The sequence below is a fragment of the Orycteropus afer genome, unplaced genomic scaffold, assembly GCF_000298275.1.
Source record: "Orycteropus afer afer isolate SDZICR_OR568_19922 unplaced genomic scaffold, OryAfe1.0 scaffold00056, whole genome shotgun sequence".
In the NCBI taxonomy this organism is placed as follows: domain Eukaryota; kingdom Metazoa; phylum Chordata; class Mammalia; order Tubulidentata; family Orycteropodidae; genus Orycteropus; species Orycteropus afer.
The window spans coordinates 4,040,962-4,048,252 of record NW_006921643.1 but is presented as its reverse complement, the minus strand read 5'-3'; the positions used below and the strand labels follow the sequence as shown (position 1 = coordinate 4,048,252).

Below are 7,291 nucleotides of genomic sequence, written 5' to 3'. Positions count from 1 at the left end.
TTGGTGGTATCCCACATGAACCTTAGGCTTTCTTCATTTTGTTTTGATTTTTTTTCTGATTGATTCTTTTCCAAAGAAGTATTCAGGTATTTGTCTTCAGTCTTGTTAATTCTGTCTTCCATTGCATCAATTCTACTCCTTTGTCCTTCCAATGTGTTATCTGTTTCTGACTATTTAGTATTATTCTTCTGGATTTCTATCTGTAGATTTAGAATAATTTCTAATTTTTCATTTAGTTCTTGTGGTTTCTTCCAAAATTCTTCTAAAGTTTTTTCTGTGTTTTCTTTGGTCTGTCTCTCAATCCTTTGAAAATACCTAAAGATAATTCTTTTGAATTCCTTATCAGATTGTTGCAATGCTACTTCTTCCTCAGGGATATCTCCTGGGTCTGTATCCTGCTCCCTTTTTTCTACCACTTTATCCTGCTCCTTTGTGTGGACTGTGATGGTCTGTTGTCTCTGAGATATCATGGCGTTGTTGTATTTAGATATCTGTTAATTGTTTGTGAAGAGCAGCCAAGGGTGATTCAGGCTCTTCTTGGTAGTTTTTTATCAATGGCCCGTTGGTGGAGAAGGAGGTAGTGGCTCTTGCTGAGTAAGTGAAGTTGGAAGAGGTGTGGGTGTAGTTGTGTTTTATGGGAACTGTTGTTGTCTCCCACTCAGTTAGACAAAAATTACAACTGAATAATGATTAAAAAAAAAAAAAAAACTAAAAGCACATGGACAAAAAACACGCTCTGGTAGCATAGTGGCTAAAGCACTTGACTGCTAACCAGAAGGCTGGCGGTTCAAACCCACCAGCCACTCCTTGGAAGGAAGGTCGGGCAATCCTACTTCCGTAGTGATACTGCCTCGGAAACCCAAGGAGGGGTTGCTATGAGTCGGGGCTGACTCAACGGCACATAACAACAACAAAAACAACAACAATCACACAGGAACAGTAACCAAAAAAAAAAGAAAAAAAGTAGAAGGAAGAGAAAAAGAAGAAAACCTACAATATAAGGGGATAGGGCACTAAGAGAAGAAAAGTAGAGGAGGAGAATAATGAAGGAAAAAATGGGAAAAATGCCAAAATAAAAACAATGAATGGGGTTAATCATGAGAAAAAAGGGGGAAAAAAAGTAAAAAGAAAAAAATTTTTTTTCAACCAGGAACAGGGAGGAAAAAAAAAATGCTGAAAAGTAGGGCCTGGGAGGGGAAGAATAAAGAATAATAGTAAAAAGGACAAAAGTATGAATAATAATAGTAGTTTTAAAACAGACAAATACAAGCAAACTAAACACCAGAAAAAAGAAAGTGAAAAAGAAAAGAAAAACTATAATAAAGAGGAAAAAAATCAGTGAAGGATAGGGCAGAGCACCCAGGCTCCATCTGAGCACACAGACTGGGATGGAGTTCCTGTGGGGCCAGAAGTTGTGTGGGAATGGGAGATGGCCATACCTCAGTTCACCAAGCGGGTGTGGGGTATAAGAGAAACAAGAGGAGTGTTGCACCTTTTCAGTCGTGCTGGTCCGGAGTGTCCTTGGGGTTGCTGGCAAGCAGAACCTGTTCGTAAGCCCCTGGAACCTGGGAGAGCTCTGTCTGTTTAAATATCCAAAATGGTTAAGCTGCTTGTAAACATTCAAAATGGTGGCACCCTCCGGACAGGTAAAAGTCCACAGCTCAACCCACCTTCTCTTTACCTTCTCTGTTTATTCCCTAGCCACCAGAGCAATCTTCCGTTCAGTCCCTGGTTATTTAGCAGGGCTGATTTTTAGGTTAATTCTTAGGTCCTACCACCACCAGTCACTCCTCGGAAGGAAGATGGGGCGATCTACTTCCGTAGTGACACTGCCTCGGAAACCCAAGGAGGGGTCACTGTGAGTCAGGTCTGACTTGACGGCACATAACAACAACAACAACCATCACTCAGCACTCTTCCAAGCTGTCTGTGCCATCAGGATCGCTGCCAGACCACAGGTCTATATGTCTCCTTTTTTGGTATTTTCATGCAAATTCTTCTGCTAGTTGGGGTTTAGTGCACTTCTGTATCCTCCCCTTCAAGGCTTAGGGGGCCAGCATTATCTTCTGTGTCTGTGTTAATTGGTTTCCATTTTCTTTGTTGAACAGAGTCTGTGCAGTCTTTCTGCCCAGTCCGCCATCTTACCAGAACTCCTCCTTCATTTCTTTCAGCTTGAGAAATCCCAAGCCTATTCTTTCGCTTTTGGTTTTCTGCCTCTGGATCTTTGCACATTCATTATAATGCTTTATTCTGTCTTCATGATCTGCCCTTTGAAATCATTTGTTCAACTCTTACTTCATTGTTTCTTCAGTTCACTTTAGCTTCTGTACATTCAAGAGCAAATTTCAGAGTCTCTTCTGATATCCATTTTGGTCTTTTCTTTCTCATCTGTCTTTTCAGTACCTTTTTGCATTCTTCATGTACGATGTCCTTGATGTCATCATACAGCTTGTTCAGTCTTTGGTCATAAGTGTTCATTGCATCAAATCTGTTCTTTAGATAGTGTCTAAATTCAATTGGGATATACACAAGGCCATACTCTTGGCTCGTGTGGACATGTTTTAACTTTTTTCGGCTTCAACTTGAGTTTGCATGAGCAATTGATTATTTCTTCTGCAGTCAGCCCCTGGTCTTGTTCTGACTGCTGATATTGAGCTTTGCCATAGTCTCTTTATACAGATGTAGGTGATTTGATTCCTGTGTATTACATTTGTCAAGGTCCACATGTGTAGTCACTGCTCATATTGTCGAAAAGGCTATTGGAATGACTAAGTTACTGGTCTTACAAAATCCATCACACACTCTCTGGCATAGTTTCTATTACCAAGGCTGTATTTTCCAACTACTAACCTTTTTTATTTCCAACTTTTACATTCCAATCACCTGTAATTATCAATCCATCTTGATTGCATGTTTGATTCACTACAGACTGCAAAAAGTTGCTAAAAGTCTTTAATTCTTCATCTTTGGCATTAGTAGTTGTTATGTAAATTTGAATGATAATATTTACTGGTCTTGCTTGTAGGTGATAGATATTATCCTATCACCAACAGAATTGTACTTCAGGATAGATCTTAAAATGTTCTTTTGATGATGAGTACAACATTGTTCATCTTCAATTTGTCATTTCCAGTGTCTTAGTTATCTAGTACTGCTAAGACAAATACCACAAGTGGAAGGCTTTAACAAACAAATTTGATCATTCATGGTTTAAGAGGCTTGAAGTCTGAATTCAGGGCACCAACTCTAGGGGAAGTTTTTCTCTCTCTGTTGACACAGGAAGAAGGTTCTTGGCTCCTTTCAACATCTGTGAGCCTGGCATTCCTTAGAGATCTGCATGTGTCTTGGCATCAGTCTTTCCCTGGGTCTAGGAAGTTCTTAGCACAGGAATCCTGGGACCAATGGACACATTCTTTTCTTTCTTGGTCAAAGTAGGTTTCTCTCTCTCTCTGCTTGCTTCTTTCTCCTTTATCCTCTTGTATGATAAAAGGTGACTCAGGCCACACCCCAGAGAAACTCCTCTTCTATTGGATCAGAGCTGTGAGCTGATTAAGGGTATTGCATATATGATGATATCATTACATAGCTGCCAAACTGCTGAGATTTATGACCCAGCTAAGGTGACACATATCTGGGGGGACACAATTCAGTCCATAACTCCCAGCATAGTAGACCATATTTTTATCCTATTTACGATGGCCAATACCAGTCTGTTTCAGTTCACCAATGCCTAGGATATCAATCTTCAAGCATTCCATTTCATTTTTGACAGCTTCCAGTTTTCCTCATTCATACTTCATGCATTCCATGTTCCAGTTAATAATGGATGTTTACAGATGTCTCTTATCCTTTTCACTTGTGCCACATCAGCACATGAAGGCCCTGAATACTTTACTCCATCCACTTCATTAAGTGGGCTTTACTTCTGGGAGGCAGCTATCCCTGGTTATATTTTAAGTGCCTTCCATCCTGAAGGTTTCATCTTCTAGGACTGTATCAGTGTTCTGCTGTTATCCCAAAGGTTTCCACTGGTCAATTTTCTTTTCAGACATACATCACCAGGTCTTTCTTCCTAGTCTGTCTTAGCTTCCAGAGGAAGCTCCACTGAAACCTGTCCAGTGTGCGTGACCCTGCTAGTATGTGAAATACTGGTGGCTTAGCTTCCAGCATCACAGGAACTTGCAAGCCACCAAAGTAAGACAAACTGAGAGTCAAGTTTGCTGAATTTGCTGAAGTCTTATTATTCTAATAGTTTATCTATTTTTTTTTTCTTGGGTGTTATTTATACATAATCATATTACCTAAAAATAACCATAATTTTATTTCTTCCTTTCTAATCTATATCCCTCATTTCTCCTTCTTTTCTTATTACATTGCCCAGCACCTTCAATACAGAGCACTGGTGGTATAGTGGTTAAGACATTTGGCTGCTAACCAAAAAGTCAGTGGTTCAAGCCCACCAGCTGCTCCACAGAAGTAAGATGAGACAGTCTGCTTTTGTAAAGATTTATAGGCTTGGAAACCCAATGGGAGTCACTGTAAGTTGAAATCGACTCCATAACAGTGAGTGAGTTTTGAGCACCTTCAATCTTCTGTTGATGTTGTTGTCAGGTGCCATTTAGTCAATTCTGACTCATAGCAACCCCATATGATAGAATAGAACTGCCCATAGGGTTTTCTGGGGTATAACCTTTATGGGAACAGATCACCAGGTCTTTCTTGCATACATCTGCTGGGTGGGTTTGAATAGCTAACCTTTCAGTTAGCAGCCAAGCATTTAACCATTGCACCACCAGGGCTCCTTTCTGGTATCTATAACAAAAAAAAAAAAAAAAAAAACATTGTTGAATAGATTACAACTTGTAGCCATCCCATGGGACACAATAAAACTGTCCCATAGGGTTCCCAAAGCTATAAACCTTTATAGAGACAAACTGCCGTGTCTTTCTTCCACAGAGTGGCTGGTGGGTTTGAACTGTAGACCTTTCAATAAGCAATCAAGTGGTTAAACCACTACCTCACCATAACTCCTTTCTGGTATCTGTAGTGATGAAAAATCTATTGTTAGTCTTACTGTTTTTCCTTCTGTCGGTAATCAGTTTTCCTCCAGTTGTTTTAAAGTTTTTTGTTTGTATTTCATGACAGACAAACCTCATTATGTGCCAAAGCCAAAAGATACACACAGTGGAGACTGTTCCCATATTTATGTTAAAAGTGTAATCTTTTTTTGTGTGTGTGTGTGATTTGGGTGAAAATTTACAGAGTAAATTCACTTTCCATACAGCAGTTCACATACACTTTGTCTCATGACATTCACCACAATTTACCACAATGCAACAGCTCCCTGCCTACTTCCTTCCGATAGTTTCCTCTTCCCTGTGTCCATCCCTCCATGCACTCCTGCCTCCTGAGCTTTCTCCCTGTGCATAAACACCCCTTTTTTCTCCCATGATTGTTTACTCCAAGGAATGTATCTACCTTAGGTAAATGTTCAACTCCTATGCCTGTCTTTTGTTTGTCTGGAAGCCACAGGTGTGGGTTCAATTCCAGACCTGAAGGGCAGCTAGGGGACATAGTCTCAGTGGTTCCACCAGGCTCTATCGGACCAGCAAACCTGGTCTCCCCTTTCTTTTCTCCAAATTATTTTTAGTTTTGTTCCACATTGTTCTTCCTCTCTATCCAGGATCTCCTACATCAATCCCTTTCCAAGTGATTGACAGTGGTAGCTGGGCACCATCTAGTTCTTCTGGTCTCATGGTCATATAGGCTGCAAATCAGATGGTGTACCTGTCACTAGGACTAACTGTTTCCATGAATTTTTGGTTTTCTTCATTCTTCTTTGCTCTGGACAAGGAGAGACCCATCTTTGCATTTAGATGGCAGCTTGCAAGCTTTTAAGACCCCAGTCACTACTCGCTAAAGTAGGAGGTAGAACAATGTTTTGTGTAGTATGTTATGCCAGTTGAGCTTGATGTCCCTGGTGACTATGGTCCCGAGTCCACAGGTTCAACTACTTGGTCCCTCTGAGTAGCTGGCTGTGACCAAGCAGTGACTACAACCTTGCCCCTTATCAGATCTACTATACACCTGGGAATTCAGATCATACAAATAAACTTATAGGACCATTGTCTGCCAACCCTATACATGGTCTTTGGTACACTCCCCGCTTCATAGACATACCTACTAGTTCAGCCGATCCACCCATCTATCCACCCATATAACCATATTTGCCTTCACTGACAATAGAGTACTATATGTGAAAGGGGTTCGTCTTTGTTGTCTCTACCTCCCATGTACCTCTCTATGTCTTTCTCTTCCTCATTGCCACCATACTGATCACTCACATTTGGTACATTACTCTTCTCTTCACCCAAATCAATACTTATCTCTACCTATCTAACAGTGTTCCCTCCCTTCCCCTCCCACCCTAGTAACCAACAAAGAAAATTTCCTTCCATACATAAACCTTTCCTTGACTTTTACAACAATGGACTAATACAATATTTGTTCTTTTGTGATTGACTTATTTCACTCAGCATAATGTCCTCCAAGTTCATCCACATTATGCGGTGTTTTGCAGATTCTACATTAGTCTTTAGTGTTGCATAGTATTCCATTGTGTGTATGTACCATAGTTTGGTTATCCATTCCTCAGTTGATAGACACCTAGGTTGTTTCCATCTTTTGGCTATTGTAAATAGTGCTGCGATGAACATGGGTGTGCATATGTCTGTTCTTATCTTGGCTCTCACTTCTTTAAGATATATACCTGGTAATGGAATGGCTGGGTCAAACGGTATTTCTAATTCCAACTTTTGATGGACTCGCCATACTGCTTTACACAATGGTTGTACCATTTTACAGTCCTACCAGCAGCAGTGTATGAGAGTCCCAATTTCTCCACAACCTCGCCAGCATTTGTTATTTTCTGTCCTGTTGAACTTTGCTATGAGTGCTGGAGCAAGATGGTATCTCATTGTTGTTTTTATTTGCATCTCTCTAATTGCTAATGATTGTGAGCATTTCTTCATACATTTGTTGGCCGCTTGAATATCCTCCTTGGTGAAGTGTCTATTCCTGTCTTCTGCCCATTTTTTAATTGGATTGTTGTTGAATTGTTTAATTGGATCGTCTTTTTGTTATTGAGGTGTTGGAGTTTTCTATAAATTCTACAGATAAGTCCCTTGTCAGATATGTCATTACCAAATATTTTTTCCCAATCTGTAGGTTCTCTTTTGACTCTTTTGGAGAAGTCTTTGGAAGTACATAAAAAATTAATTTTTAGAAGGTC

The 7,291-nt window shown here is 40.1% G+C and overlaps 1 protein-coding gene across 1 annotated transcript in view; it reads left to right on the top strand.

Moving 5' to 3' along the window:
* The window catches only part of SIL1 (SIL1 nucleotide exchange factor), a 397,052-nt gene that overhangs the window by 320,517 nt on the left and 69,244 nt on the right, over positions 1–7,291 (top strand). The gene's annotated exons all lie outside the window — the stretch shown is intronic.